Source organism: Oryctolagus cuniculus, chromosome 13 (assembly GCF_051225735.1).
Source record: "Oryctolagus cuniculus isolate XC-2025 breed Fujian yellow rabbit chromosome 13, ASM5122573v1, whole genome shotgun sequence".
NCBI classification, from domain to species: Eukaryota; Metazoa; Chordata; class Mammalia; order Lagomorpha; family Leporidae; genus Oryctolagus; species Oryctolagus cuniculus.
Window position 1 is genome coordinate 112,370,523 of NC_142879.1, and position 14,836 is coordinate 112,385,358.

General features: G+C 41.9%; 3 pseudogenes across 1 annotated transcript; all 3 read right to left on the reverse strand.

Moving 5' to 3' along the window:
- The window catches only part of LOC100354581 (protein arginine N-methyltransferase 6-like), a 47,425-nt pseudogene extending 46,142 nt beyond the window's left edge, over positions 1-1,283 (reverse strand).
- Positions 1,284-8,536: 7,253 nt separating this feature from the next.
- LOC149122874 (histone acetyltransferase KAT2B-like) lies at positions 8,537-14,284 on the reverse strand (annotated as a pseudogene).
- On the reverse strand, positions 11,202-12,147 carry LOC127487016 (proteasome subunit alpha type-6 pseudogene; annotated as a pseudogene). The gene has a single exon (XR_016220005.1). The product of XR_016220005.1 is annotated as a proteasome subunit alpha type-6 pseudogene (transcript).
- Positions 14,285-14,836: the final 552 nt, after the last annotated feature.

A 14,836-nucleotide genomic window follows, 5' to 3' on the forward strand; every position in this document is an offset into this window, starting at 1 on the left:
TGCAAGCTGAAAGTTGACATCTTACCAAGTAAAAGTAGGAAGAAGTTTTTATATTTCTTTTTTTTACAAAAAGATTTATTTAGTTATTTGAAAGTCAGAGTTACACAGAGAGAGAAGGAAAGGAAGAGAAAGAGAGAGGTCTTCCATCCACTGGTTCACTCCCCAATTGGCTGTAGTGGTGGAAGCTGCAGCTGTGCTGATCCAAAGCCAAGAGCCAGGAGCTTCTTCCAGGTCTCCCATGTGGGTACAGGGGCCCAAGCACTTGGGCCATCTTCTACTGCTATCCCAGGCCATAGCAGAGAGCTGGATTAGAAGTGGAGCAGCTGGGACTCAAACCAGCACCTATATGGGATGTCAGCACTGCAGGCTGTGGCTTTACATGCTAAGGCACAGCGCCAACCCCTATATATCTTGCCTCCTACAGTTTTAGCTGAGGGAGAATTCCACAGTCACTCACTGACTGTAACTTTACCCTGGGAAGCTGAATGGGGTCTGAGAAATTGCTAGAATCAAAGAAATGAATTCACATTGTCTCCCTTGCATCCCTCATCTCCATGGAGTGCTGGACTCTCCTGGAAAAAATCACACAACTGATCTCTGAACCACTGCTATCAAAAGACAAAGAGTCAGAGTAGGGGCAAATCGTGGTGTAGAGGCATGTCTCATTCATATTGTAACAATTGGAGCTTGAGAATATTAGCCCAAGAACCATGCTCACTCACTGTATGTGAGCTGGGAGTAGGAATGGGGTGACACTTAGCTTCTGGGAACTAGCACCAAAATGTACTTCATCTAGAAGATTTGGGTAATGACTCTGCTATACCACATAACACCAGGATTATAACAATCAGTTTGATTTTGTTTAATCCCACTGGAATCTACCCAATGGACCTAGGGGAGAACCCACCTGCATTCCACCTTGGGACTCATACCTGCCAGGAAAAGTCTCCTGTGTGCCTTAAAGTCACCCTGTGGAACTGGAGCAGGGTTCAGTTCACATTGCCCATTCCAAGAAATAGGGCTTTGGACATTATAATCTGCAGCACCAGTTGCACTTTCCTAGCAAGACCAATGGAGGGGTTCATACACTTTACACAATCCTAGAATCATAGAAATTCATGCCACAAGCCCTACAATCACTCAGGATTGCTTTTGGAACAAGGGAACAGTCATTTATATTGACATCAGCACTCACCACCAAGACACTGGCTTTCACACTTCCAGAGTAACTGATACAAAATTGTGTGGACTGAAGATCCATAGCCTAGGAAACCTACCTTCATCTCAAAGTCATGCTTGTAACCCTATGGCTTGCAGCAGACTAGACCAGTGTGTCATTTATAGACAGGATGACATTGATTAAAACAAAAGATATAACTGAGAGACTGAACTTCTGGAATTACCTAGAACCAAAGCCAAAAGAACCAGCGAAATGATATGTTGCATTTCATCCAAACCTTAAGCTCTTTTTTAAGAAAACCTACTTCATAAAGAAGAAGGAATTACTATACCAGATGTACAGATGTCAATGTAGGGACACAGGAAACATGACGGAGCAAGCTAGCATGACATCTCCAAAACAACACAATAATTCTTCAGATTTAGATCCTGATCGGAAGGAAACTATGAAATTCTGGAAATAGAATTCAAAATAGTGATTGTAAGGAAACTTAATACAATCAGGAGAATACATATAGACAGATTAAATAAGTGAGTAAATCAATGAGTGACATGAATGAAAATATTAGTAAGCAGACAGAAATAATTAAGAAGAACCAAATGGAAATTTTGAAAATAAAATCTTCAGTCAGTGAGATAAAAAATATAACTGATAGTTTTAACAAAGGAATAGACCAAATGAATGAAGGAATTTCTGATCTGGCAGACAAGACTTTTGAAACAACCTAATCAGACAATAAAACAAATGAAAAAGAATGAAGAAATTCTATGTGAAACTTGTGATATGATTAAATGACTGGATATTTTTATTATAGGTATTCCTGAAGCAGAAGGGAAGAGAAAAGATGTTTAAGGCCTTCTAAATCTAACAATAATTGAAAATTTTCCAGGTCTTGAGACATCAAAGCCAGCACTGTGATGTAGTAGGCTAAACCTCTGCCTACAGTGCCAGCATCCCATATGGGTGCCAGTTCAGGTACGGGCTGCTTCACTTCTGATACAGCTCCCTTCTAATGGCCTGGAAAAGCAGTAGAAGATGGCCCAAGTGCTTGGGCTCCTGAAATAGCTGGAAGAAGCTCCTTATCCTTGGCTTTGGATCTGTTGAACTCTAACTTTTGTGGCCATTTGGGGAGTGAACTAGCAGATTTAAGACCTCTCTTTCTGTCTCTTTCTCTCTCTGTCTGTAACTCTGCTTCTCAAATAAATAAATCTTAAAAAAGAGAAAGAAATGTGGCTATCCAGATAAAAGAAGCTCAAAGAACTGCAAGCAGACTGAACCAAAAAATATCATCTACAAGGCATATTGTTGTCAAACTGACAAAAGTTAAGGATGAGGAGAAAATACTAAAGCAATAAGGTTAAAATAAATGTATCAAGTTATATATAAATAAAAACTAATTTGGTTGACATCAGACTTTTCAGCAGAAATCAAACAGGTGAGAAAAGAGTGGGATGATATATTCAATGTCTTCAAGGAAAAGAACTTTCCACCAGGAAGATTGTATTGAGAGATGGTATCCTTAAAATGGAGGGAGAAATAAGCTATTTTTCAAATAAGAAAAACTGAGGGAAATCACCACTACCAGACAAGTCTTATAAGAAATTCTGAAATGAGTCCTGCATTAGAAGTAAACATCCTGAAAGCATATGACACCACCAAATTCACTAACAGAGCAGGTAAAATCAGTACCCAATCAACCAAATGACAGGTGTTAATTCTTATTCATCAATACTATCATTTAATATAGATGGATTAAATTCAACAACCAAAGGACTTAGGTTGGCTGGATAGTTAAAAAAAAAATCAAGACCCCACTACATGTTGGCTACCAGAAACTCACGTCACAAATAAAGATACACATAGACTGAAAGTGAAGGACTAGAAAAAGATACACCAGGAAAATGGATACAAAAAATGAACAGGAGTGGCTACATTCATATTAGATAAAACAGACTTTAAATAAAAAACAGTAAAAAGAGACAAAGAAGGACATTGTATTTTGATAGGAGGCTTGAGTCAGCAAGAAGATAGAGCAATCATAAATATTTATGCATCCAAAACAAGACCACCCAGATATATACAGCAAATAACATTAGACTTAAAGGAAAGAGACCCCCAACACAATAATAGTGGGTAATTACAACACCCCACTCTCTTCAGTGGACAAATCAAGCAGACAGAAAATCAATAAAGATAAATCAGAGTTGAAACGTACTGTTGAGCAAGTGGACATAACAGACATTTACAGGACATTTCACCCACCAACTATAGAATAACCTTCTTTTCATTAGCACATTGAGTATTGTCTGAGCTAGATCATCTATTAGGCTACAAGTAAAGATTCAGTAATTTAAAAAGACTGAAATCATACCATGAATCACCTCAGACCACAAAGGAATAAAAATTAGAAACCAACAAGAAGATGCAGCACTCAAAAAGACACGGAAATAAAACATTTTGAATGATCAATGAGTCATTGAAGAAGTTAAAAAGAAAATATAAAACTTTCTTGAAATAAATTAAAATGAAAACACACTGTATCAAAATCTGTGAGATAAAGCAAAAGAAGTTTTAAGAGGGAAGTTTATAATGTCAAGCCCTTACATTTAAAAGAGAAAGTCTCAAATAAGTGACCTAATGATACATCTCAAAGATTTAGAGGGGCTGGCATTGTGGCATAGAAGCTTAAGCTGCTGCTTGCAATGTGGGCATCTATATAGATGCCAGTTTGAGTCATGGCTGCTCCACTTCTTTTTTTAAGATTTATTTATTTATTTGAAAGAGTTACACGGAGAAAGGAGAAGCAGAGATAAAGAAAGAGGGCTGGCGCCGTGGCTCAATAGGCTAATCCTCCGCCTGTGGCACCAGCACACCAGGTTCTAGTCCTGGTCAGGGCACCAGATTCTGTCCTGGTTGCCCCTCTTCCAGTCCAACTCTCTGCTATGGCCCAAGTCCTTGGGCCCTGCACCCACATGGGAGACCAGGAAAAGCAGCTGGCTCCTGGCTTCAGATCAGCACAGAGCACCGGCCACAGCGTGCTGGCTGCAGTGGCCATTGGGGGGTGAACCAAAGGAAAAGGAAGACCTTTCTCTCTGTCTCTCTCTCTTTCACTGTCCACTCTGCCTGTCAAAAGAGAGAGAGAGAGAGAGAGAGAGAGAGAGAGAGAGGTCTTCCATCGGATGGTTCACTCCCCAGTTGGCCACAATGTCCGGAGCTGTGCCCATCCAAAGCCAGGAGCCAGGAGCTTCTTCCAGGTCTCCCACAAAGGTGCAGGGGCCCAAGGACTTGGACCATCTTCTTACTGCTTTCCCAGGCCATAGCAGAGAGCTGAATCAGAAGTGGAGCAGCCAGGTCTTGAATTGGTGCCCATATGAGATGCCAGTGCTTTAGGCCAGGGCATTAACCCTTTCCTCCACAGCACCGGCCCCTGCTCCACTTCTGATCAGACTCCCTGCTAATGCCCCAGGAAAGCACCAGAAGATAGCCCAAGTCCTTGGTTTGTGCACTCATGTGGGAGATATGGATGGAGCTCCTAGCTCCTGCCTTCAGCCTGGCCACAGCCCAGGCTTTGTGGTCATTTTGGGAATGTGGCAAATGAAACAGTGGGTAGAAGATCTCTCTCCCTCTCTCTCCCTTTTTCTTTCTCTCTCTCTGTCTCTCTCTCTCCTTCCCTTTATCTCTGTATCTCTTTCAAATAAATGAATAAATCTTTAAATCTTAAAAAAATGTATTTGTCTATTTGAAAGTCAGAGTTACATAGAGAGAGGAGAGGCAGAGAGAGAGAGAGAGGTCTTCCATCCATTGGTTCACTCCCTATCTGGCCACAATGGCTGAAGATGCACCGATCCAAAGCCAGGAGCCAGGAGCCTCATCTGATTCTCCCACATGGGTGCAGGGGCCCAAGGACTTGGGCCATTCTCCACTGCTTTCCCAGGCCATAGCAGAGAGCTGGTTCAGAAGTGGAGCAGCTAGGACTCGAACCAGCACCCATATGGGATGCCGGTACTGCAGGCGGTGGCCTTAGCTGTTATGCCACAGTACTGGCCCTAATAAATATTTAAAAATTAGAAAAACAAAAACAAATTACACTCCAAATCAGCAGTAGGTAAGAAATAATAAGAGATAGGGCAGAAACAAATGAAATTGAAACTAAGAAAACAATACAATAAACAAAATGAGAAGTTGGTTTTTTGAGAAGATAAATGAAATAGACAAACCTTTCACCAGAATAATGAAGAAAAAAGAGAGAGAAAACTCAAATAAATAAAATTAGAGATAAAAATGGAGATATTACAACTGACACCACTAAAATACAAGGATTTTAAGAAACTACTATAAAAACTATGTTCATAAGCTGGAAAACTTCAAATAAATGGATAAATTCCTAGATTCACATGACTTATACCAAGATTAAATCATTAAGATACTGATAATACAAGCAGAATCATAACAATCAATGAGATAAAGCATTAATTAAAAGTTTTCCATGAGGGAAAATTGCAGAATCTGGTGGATTTACTACTGAATTCTACAAAACATTTAAAAATGAACTAACTCCAATTGTCTTCGAACTATTCCAAAATATTGAACAGGACAGAACTCTGCCAAATTTTTTCTATGAGGTCAACATCACTCTGATACTCAAACCAAAGACAAAATATGAAATGAAAAGTATACTAGATCTTTGATGAATATAGATTTAAAAATTCTCAAAAAAAAAAAAACCCTAGCAGATTAACATCAAAAAGATCATACAACATGATCAAGTGGGATTTATCTCAGCAATGCAAAGTTGGTTCAATATTTACAAATCAATAGATGTCATAAGTCATATTAACAGAAAAAAGAACAAAAACCATATAGTCATCTCAGTCAAGGTAGAGAAAGCATTTGATAAGATTCAACACCCCTTCATGGGTGTAGCTCCACTTTGCAGAAGATTCCTAAAAGATTGCTCTAACAATGACCTCTGCTAGAGCAGCTATGGTATGGGGCATCTCTGTATTCTGACTTTGTGCATAGAATTAGGACTCAACTTTTGGGGAATGTGAGGCCTTGCATTCTCTCACTGTTTCTCAAGCAGAAGTTGAAGTCCTCTGGGGGACAGGGGGCTTTTAATTTGACATTGTAAATAGCAGTTGACTGATGGTTTTGCTTTTATTGACCTTGGGTGTTGAGCAGCATAGATCCTCTAGGTGGAGCTCTCTGTCCTGAACTTAATAAACCCACTCCCACACATCACCAGGATAAGCCTCTATAATCTGGGGTTGCTTTTGCTTTTTGGAAACTGGCTTCAAAAAATTTTAATACTTGAACTTGGTGACTCAGTACATCACACAGCTTTATCTTTTCAGTGGAAAGTGTGCACCGGCTCCCCGCTATTCTCAATGGCACCTTTGTTAGAGTCTAGGAGTTTTCTTGGCAACCCAGGTACCCAACTCTGTTGAGTGTGTGTGCACAAACATTCACACACACACATCCACACACACTGTGGTTTGTGCCACCTCAGCAGTAGTCCACTGGAGGGCTTACAGGAGAACACAGGCTGTAACGTCTGGTGAACCTGCTACAAATGGGAGAGGCAGATGAATGGCAGTGTATGCAGAGGAGCAAGAAAAACTGTGGCAGCTTTGCTTCTTGTCCTGCCTGTGTAGGCCTGATTGTGTCTCCTGGCTCCTGGCTCCTGGCTCCTGGCTTCAGATCAGCGTAGCTCCAGCCATTGCAGCCTTCTGGGGAGTGAACTATCAGATGGAAGACCTCTCTCTCTGCTTCTCCTTTCTCTGTGTAACTCTGACTTTCAAATAAATAAATCTTTAAAAAAAAGATGAGGCATTTTTCCATGTGAGCATTCTGAATATCTCATTTGTATCAAAAACAACATTTTCAATTCAACTTAATAGCCATTTGCAGTTGTGTTTTTTTTGTTTTGTTTTGTTTTGTTTTTACTTCACACAGACTATCACTGGCAATGGCAGACTGGCAACTGACAGAAAATCTTGGTTGGAATTTAGTTCACCACTGACAACAAACAAAATTGAGAGATGAAAAATAAAAAATCCTCGTATACTTTATAAATGGTGTTCTGTATACCAAAGAAATAAATCTTTATTTTAGAAAAGGATTCACCATATTGATATATGTGTAAACTATAAATCTTTTCCTATTAAAATACACGGATTAAATCTTAAGTGTTTTCAAGTTTATGCCTTTGTGGCCTGGGAAATTACCTTTTGGTACTTATGGCTTGCATAAGCAAAGTCAAATATTATATCAAACTTTTATGTAGAGAAAAGAATTATTAAAATAGTGATATGAACTCACAAGTTTGTGGTAGGTAGACAGAATTATCAAAACTCCAGACATAGAACATTTGACATAGAACATAGAATCTATTTTATGGAATAGATTTTTCTTTTTTTGACAGGCAGAGTGGACAGTGAGAGAGAGAGAGAGAGAGAGAAAGGTCTTCCCTTGCCGTTGGTTCACCCTCCAATGGCCGCCACGGCCAGCGCACTGCTGCCAGAGCACCGCTCTGATCCCATGGCAGGAGCCAGGTGCTTATCCTGGTTTCCCATGGGGTGCAGGGCCCAAGCACTTGGGCCATCCTCCACTGCACTCCCGGGCCATAGGAGAGAGCTGGCCTGGAAGAGGGGCAACCTGGACAGAATCCGGCATCCCGACCGGGACTAGAACCCGGTGTGCCAGCACCGCAAGGCGGAGGATTAGCCTAGTGAGCCACAGCACCAGCCTTATGGGATATATTTTAATCTATTTAGTGCTATTAATGTAACTTTTCTATGGGATGCTTATTAGACAACCATAACAAGATTAATGGTCAAGTGTCTCCTCAAAACCTACATATGAGGAAATTGCACATATGAGGAAACTGCTTATAAAATGTTACATTATTTAAAATTTTCTTAGAAATCAAAGCAGTTGCTTTTGCATAGCTGCATTTTTCAGAACTGCTCAAAATATCTCATTTAAATGAGTGTTTAAAAAATATATATAAAGTCTACAATGAGACTTCAAATGTATTTCACATTTTTGGGGTTTTTAAAAATCATATATCCTTTCTTTAAGGTTCTTCAGAATAAAAAATAAAAATAAATTCTCACATTTCATTAGAAAAATGTGGAAACATTCATGGTCTGAAATTTTGTAGACTCCCCAAATCTTCAGAAAATGTGCAATTTCCTCATATACAGGAATTATTTATATATATATGTATATATGTTCCATGTCAATTTATATATATATACATATAAAGCTAAAAGGAGGGTTTTTTGTTTCTTTTTCAAAAGTGCTAATTATTACAAGTCTCTTCATCACATTTTGTCCAGTTCTTTGCACAACTTAACCACCTTGCATTAGGCACACTGCTTGATGAATTTCTAAGAAGCAGAGAGGGAAACATTGCTTGTCAATTAATCCAGCTTCCTTAATTTTACTGAAGAATTTCTCTAGAATATTGACACATTTGCAGTGTTCACTCTCAGGGGGGTTGTACTCTTTACAATTGGTAAAGACTCACTGTAAGTCTGCCATGAATAATTTCTTAGATATGTGGTACCCATTCCTGAGGCATTCACTCATGATTTTCAGATCCATGGGAAACCTTATAACTTCATAATATCCCAGAGCTTCTGTTCTCTTCACCGGTTCCATGAAGAGCCAAGTGCTTTGATGGCTCTTCACCTGCTGAAGGATGTTCTTCAGCATGCTGTAAAGCTGTTCAGGGTTTTTGGGTTCCTTACGTTTATCCTTTCCACTTGGTGTCCAGCCTGTCTCTCTAATTCCAGGAATGCTTTCTATAGGAATTTGCCAAATTCTATCTTTAAAACATGAAAGTCCGGGGTAAACTTTCTGAATCTGGGCCTGCTTTCTATCATCTTTTTTTAAAAAATATTTTTATTTATTTATTTGAAAGGTAGAATTACAGACAGTGAGAGGGAGAAACAGAGAGAAAGGTCTTCCATCCATTGGTTCACTCTACAATGGCTGCGACAGTCAGAGCTGCGCCAATCCAAAGCCAGGAGCCAGGTGCTTCTTCCCAGTGTCTCATGTGGGTGCAGGGGCCCAAGCACTTGGGCCATCTTTTACTGCTTTCCCAGGCCACAACAGAGAGCTGTATTGGAAGAAGACTAGAATGCCGGTGCCGCAGGTAGAGAATTAACCTACTGCACCATAGTGCCAGCCCCATCTATCAGCTTTTTAATGATCTCTTTCTACTTTTTAATGATGACAGAAAATTCTGCATATGGTATCTGAGAATTTAGCTCACATTCCATTAAAGTGGCTCCTTCATAATCCTTAATATAGCCAACATGTTTAGCTTTAGGTATTTTAATTTCTTTGGAGAAACCGTATTTCTTAAAGTACCCAACTGCATATTCATTTGCATATGTGAAGAAGTTCAGGATGTAATGTTTTATATGATATTCTTTCAAATGATTCATCACATGTATTCCATAATCCTTGACTTATTCATTTGAAGTTACAGCACAGAAAACAATCTCTGTGAATCCTTGGGTTGGGAACATATGGAAACATATACCACCAATAACATGGCCATCTTTAATTAAAGTGAGGGTTTTGTGTTTCTGGTCACAGACAAGTCACATGATATACTCTTTTGGCATTCGGGGCAGCTGATGGAAGAACACATTCTGCAGGCCTATCAGCCACATCAGGATCCTCTTGTTTGATTTTTGGTTCAGGGAATTGCCCAGCAGGTGAAATTCAATCCTGTCCCTGTGCTCTTCCAGCCTTGCTGCCTCATCCCTGGCTGAATGGGCTGACAGAAAACTGGTCTCTGGTCCAAGCATTGCTGCAGGGTCCATGATGGTGGACATCACCTCATGGATTAATTCCATTGGAATATCCCCCATTACTCGGGGTTTCTTGGCCTCCTCCAGAACATAAGAGTCATTCATTTTCCTCTTTTCTCCTGGGTTTTCCTCTAGCCCAGAAGAAGCTTTGCAGGCAGGACTGCTACTCCCTCCATTTGGCTGCTCAAATGAAGATGAGTTTGAATTGTAGGAAACTGTCCTGGCCACAGGAGGTGGGTTGATAACTGTTTGGATTCTGGAAGAGGCTGAGAGAAAATCCTGATCCCAGATGGGAAAGTTTTGTCTATAAATTTCTTCTGACATGGACAGAAATTTTGGGAAATCAGTGAGGATCAGAGTTTGTTTCTCAGGAGGCAGTTTGTCTTTTTCCTGTCTTGCTTGTTCCAGGTGTTGTCTCCTCATAACAGTGAAGACTGAGGAAAGCACTATTCTCCCAAACACGTGGGTAGTTTCATACCGAGGTAGACTGTCACAGAACTGTGGCACATTGTGGTAACACAGCCACCTTGTGCAGTTCTCTTCATATCCAGAAATATCAACATTGGGAAATCACAGTCTTCATTGAGACAGTGCCACAAATGCCAATTGTTGATGTGGTTTAGGAACATTTTTGCCAACTCAACTATTCTTTGTCTTTCTTTTGATGGCAGGTGACTAAATTTATATTGTACAAAGGTATTCACAGCCTGTTCAATACTAGGCTTTTCAAATAAGGGTTTCTTCTCCAAGGAGCCTTCAGCCACAGGCTTTCCTCTTTGTAAATAAACTGTCTCAGGAGCTTAAATAGGTAGAAATAACCTTGCATGGTATCTGCATCTTCCTCCTTCTGGACACATGTAAAGAGATGCTCCACATCCAACATTATTCCCAGGAGTCTGTTCATTTCTTCCTCTGACACATTCTCCAGGTGAGAAACATGAGCAGCTAGGGCATGGCTACAACCCTGGCAGGATTCCATTAGACTGATGATTATTTCCTGCAGATGGGCTCTGAGGGGAGTGGGAGAGGGGTTGGGGTTTTTCCAGCCTGCCGGGGTCCAGCCTTGGTAGGTCCAGGGGATTCTGAAGGAGGGGAGGCATTGGCAAAAAAAAGGAAATGAAGGGATGAGGTTTAGGTGGCAAGGGGAGGCATCATTTTGCCGTTCCTTCTTATTGCTTTATCTTATACTCTTTTTTTTTTTCCAAAAGCACTGTTTTTATTTATACAGACTCGTAACCACTTCAGTGGCAAGAGGAGTGGGAGAGGTTCCTTTTTCAATCTAGGGGCCTCCATAATGTTGGTACGGTGTTACCAAACACACAGGCAAGTGGCATCATGGATCTGGTAAACTAATGACAATGTTTAGTCTCTCTCGGCTAGAGCAACAAGGTGAGCATCAATCTCCGCTTCTGTTAGGATCCTGAATTTGGGATTTTCAACTGTAACTACTCCAACTTCTATTTCTGAAGGTTTGAAATCAATTGATAGGACAGTAGACAGGCATGTAATTGCAGTTTCCACCATCTGTTCAAAGGTCCAATCAAATTTCTTTTTCACTTTTTTTTCAAGGAAGCTGGTTGACTCAGTTTGTTTAACTCCTGCTGCAGTGGCTTTGAACCCACAGTAGTAACCCGCAGGATCACATTTGTACACCTGAGGGCCTTGTTCTTCATCTATGCCAATTAAAATCATACAACAACCAAGTGGCCTCATTTCAGCATTCTGTGTGTAGACCTGAGAAATATCAGCAATTCTTTTACACAGCATGTCCACAGGAATCTCATAGCCATACTTGTATTTCCAGTTAGCTGCCTCATAGCGTGCCCTCTGTACCTGGGATCTGCTGTCAGCTGTCATTCCTGTCATCACACAGCCAATATTTTCGGTTATCTTAAATAAGTGAGTCACTGTGCTGGAGTCCAACAATTTGTCAGGGACTTTCTTCTGTGTGACAATTACTGCACAGTCTTTCCCTCTGACAGCTACCGACGTAAGGCCACCCTGGTTAATAGCCTTAAAAGCATATTCTACTTGGTAGAGCCGACCCTCAGGTGAAAATATAGTAATGTGGCGGTCAAAGCCAGCGCTGGAACCACGGGACATGTTGGTGAATCTACTACTTCAAGCACACTCTATACTCTTTTTACATATACTTTTATTAAGCCTTCTTCCTCCCAAATCTCTCTTCTTTCGGGAAAGAACACACCACAAGTGATCATGTATGCATACCTTTCTCTATTAATCTTGTTTTGTTTCATTTTCCTTTCATGGCCTCATCGTAACCTTTCCACTAACTTTTTCTCTATTCATAGTGGATACATTAGCTATATGAAACTTGCTTAACTTATCTAAAGGTGCTAGACAAAATGTCTAAGATTTTATGTTAATCGATTTATTTTAAAGGGTTAAAACTGTATAGAGAAAGTTCTAATGATTATATCCTATTTTTCTAAAGGTAAACCACACCTCCAACAACTGTTTTTTATAAAACCTACTCCATTCCCTAATGTAAGTGTTCCTTGTTCCTTTGTTCTACATTTCCAAGCAGGGGCATAAGGTCATAACCTTTGTAAGAATAGTAGTGCTTGTTCATCATTCCATTTGCTGTATTATTAACTACGTACCTCCCAGTCTCATCATATACTCCTGTGTAAGGCAAAGGGGAGGTCTGTGGGAACAAGCACCTGCATGCTCTTTCTGTTCTATTTTCTCATAAAACTCATTACTAATGTTGCTAATAATATTTTACTCTATACAAATTTTAGGGGATTCCCCTCATTACTCCAGTCACCTCCTGTAACTCATTTTTTTACAAGAAACAACAATTTTGCTTACATTGATATCCTTTATTCTCACACCCAAACCCAATGATTACATCACTATTAAGCCTAATAAAAACAACAGAGAAGATGGCTTCAGTTCAGTCAGGGCCTTCCTGCTTTGCTGAGTTCTGCCTCCTGCAGCTGTGACTTTGTCATACAGCACGGGTGACATCGCCTCCGCCCCCAGCCATTACATTTACAGGACGCCTCAGCCTTGCAGGAGGAGTACACTCCAAGTTTCTCCAGTTTCTTCGCCCGCGGAGCGGAATGCAGCTGTGCCTTTTTCAGGGCGATCTGAGCCGTCCACGGCCTTCCGGTTCTTGGGCCGTGCCAGCCGCAGCCACAGCTGTAGCCGGACCTCAGGAGCCCGAGCAGGCGGCGGCAGCACCCGAGGAGCCCTGCGGAGGCGCAGGCGGCGGCGCAGGGGACTGCGGGAACAGCGGCCCGGGCCCGGCCCCGCCAGCCTCGCACAAGCCGCCCTCCAGCACGACAGGAGGCGCCGAGTGGCAGGCGCCGCCGCCAGGGTCTCCCTCTCGGGTCTGGTCGTCGGGAGAGCGAGACCCTCCCCGCACGCCCTGCCGCCCCTTCGCCCACCCTCCTCCCTTCCTCTATCCTCCCGGAGCGCCACCAGCCCGGCTCGCCCTGGCCTTGGCCCGCGCGCTGGTGGCGGTGCTGTTCCCTCAGGAAGGAGGGAAGTAGCGGCTCCAATGCCGAGGCCGCCGTCCCTCGGCTCTCCTTCCCCAGGCTCGAAATTCTTTTAACATGTTGAGCACTCTATAATTCTGAGACATTGAGAGTTTTTATTCCTGAAGAAGACTCCACCTGGTCTGATATAAAATGCTATGAAAGAATCGAGATGGATGTAGGTTGTCAAAGAACAAAGGTTGTTTCTTCAAAATAGTGAATCCATGTGTAACTATTTATTTGTGTGTTTGTGTGTGACACATTACAGAGTCCTTGACTCATAGCCCTTTCATGAACAATTCCCAAAAGGTGATTCTCTCTTAGTGTAAGGGTGACCTTAAGGGTCTTGATCAACCAGGAAGCCTGGACTGGCCATGTTGTCACGTTTCTGCCAGGCCTCTAGCTCCTCCTGCGCTGCTAGGTCTCCACAGTGCTCCATGTCTAAGCTGCAGTATTGTGACCCCAGGGACTATGGAATGAGGCCTCTGATCACTCACTAGGGTGTGATCACTCACTAGGATCATGATTCTTGAGTGCTGCTTTCCTGTGGGCGAGATGGGGGAGCATGAAAGGTGGAGACAGGAGAGAAGACATGGCTGGCTTCACTAGTTGCAGCTTGGCAAGGGATCAAGACGAATGGAAACGGTTTCTTATCCCCAAAGGGTTCCTCAGAGACTTGGTGCCTGAACAGTTGCTGCAATCTGCCCCAGATTCTTCCAACAAAGAAGCCATCATACAAACTCCTTCTCCATGTTAAGTTTCCTCATAGTGCGTCCAAGGAGACTAGTGAAAATGCCAGCTGTGTAGTCTGGGGCAGCTCAGTTGTCATGAGGACATTGGGATCCAGGGCTGTTTCTGTCTGGTATTGCCTTACCACTCAATCAGTCAATTCTCAGGTCCCACTGATCTTATTGAAAGGTTAAGAAAGGGCTTGAAGGACTGGCACTGTGGCATAGTAGGTTAAACTGATGCCTGCAATGTTGGCATCCCAAGTGGGTGCCAGTTGGAATGTTAGTTGCCCCACTGCTGGTCCAGCTCCCTGCTAATACACCTGGGAAAGCAGCAGAAGATGGCCCAAATCCTTGGGCCCCTGCCACCCATGTGGAAGTTCTGGGTGAAGCTGGTGCAGCCATTTGGGAAGTGAACCAGTAGAAGGAAGATCCCTTTCTGTCTCCCTGTCACCAACCCCCCTCTGTAATTCTGCAATCCAAATAAATAATCTTTAAAAAAGAGGAAAAGGCTTGGGTTTTATGACATCTAACAGAATCATTGGCTGGATGTAGGGTTTCTCTGAATGTGGTGGAATGAGAAGGCCATGC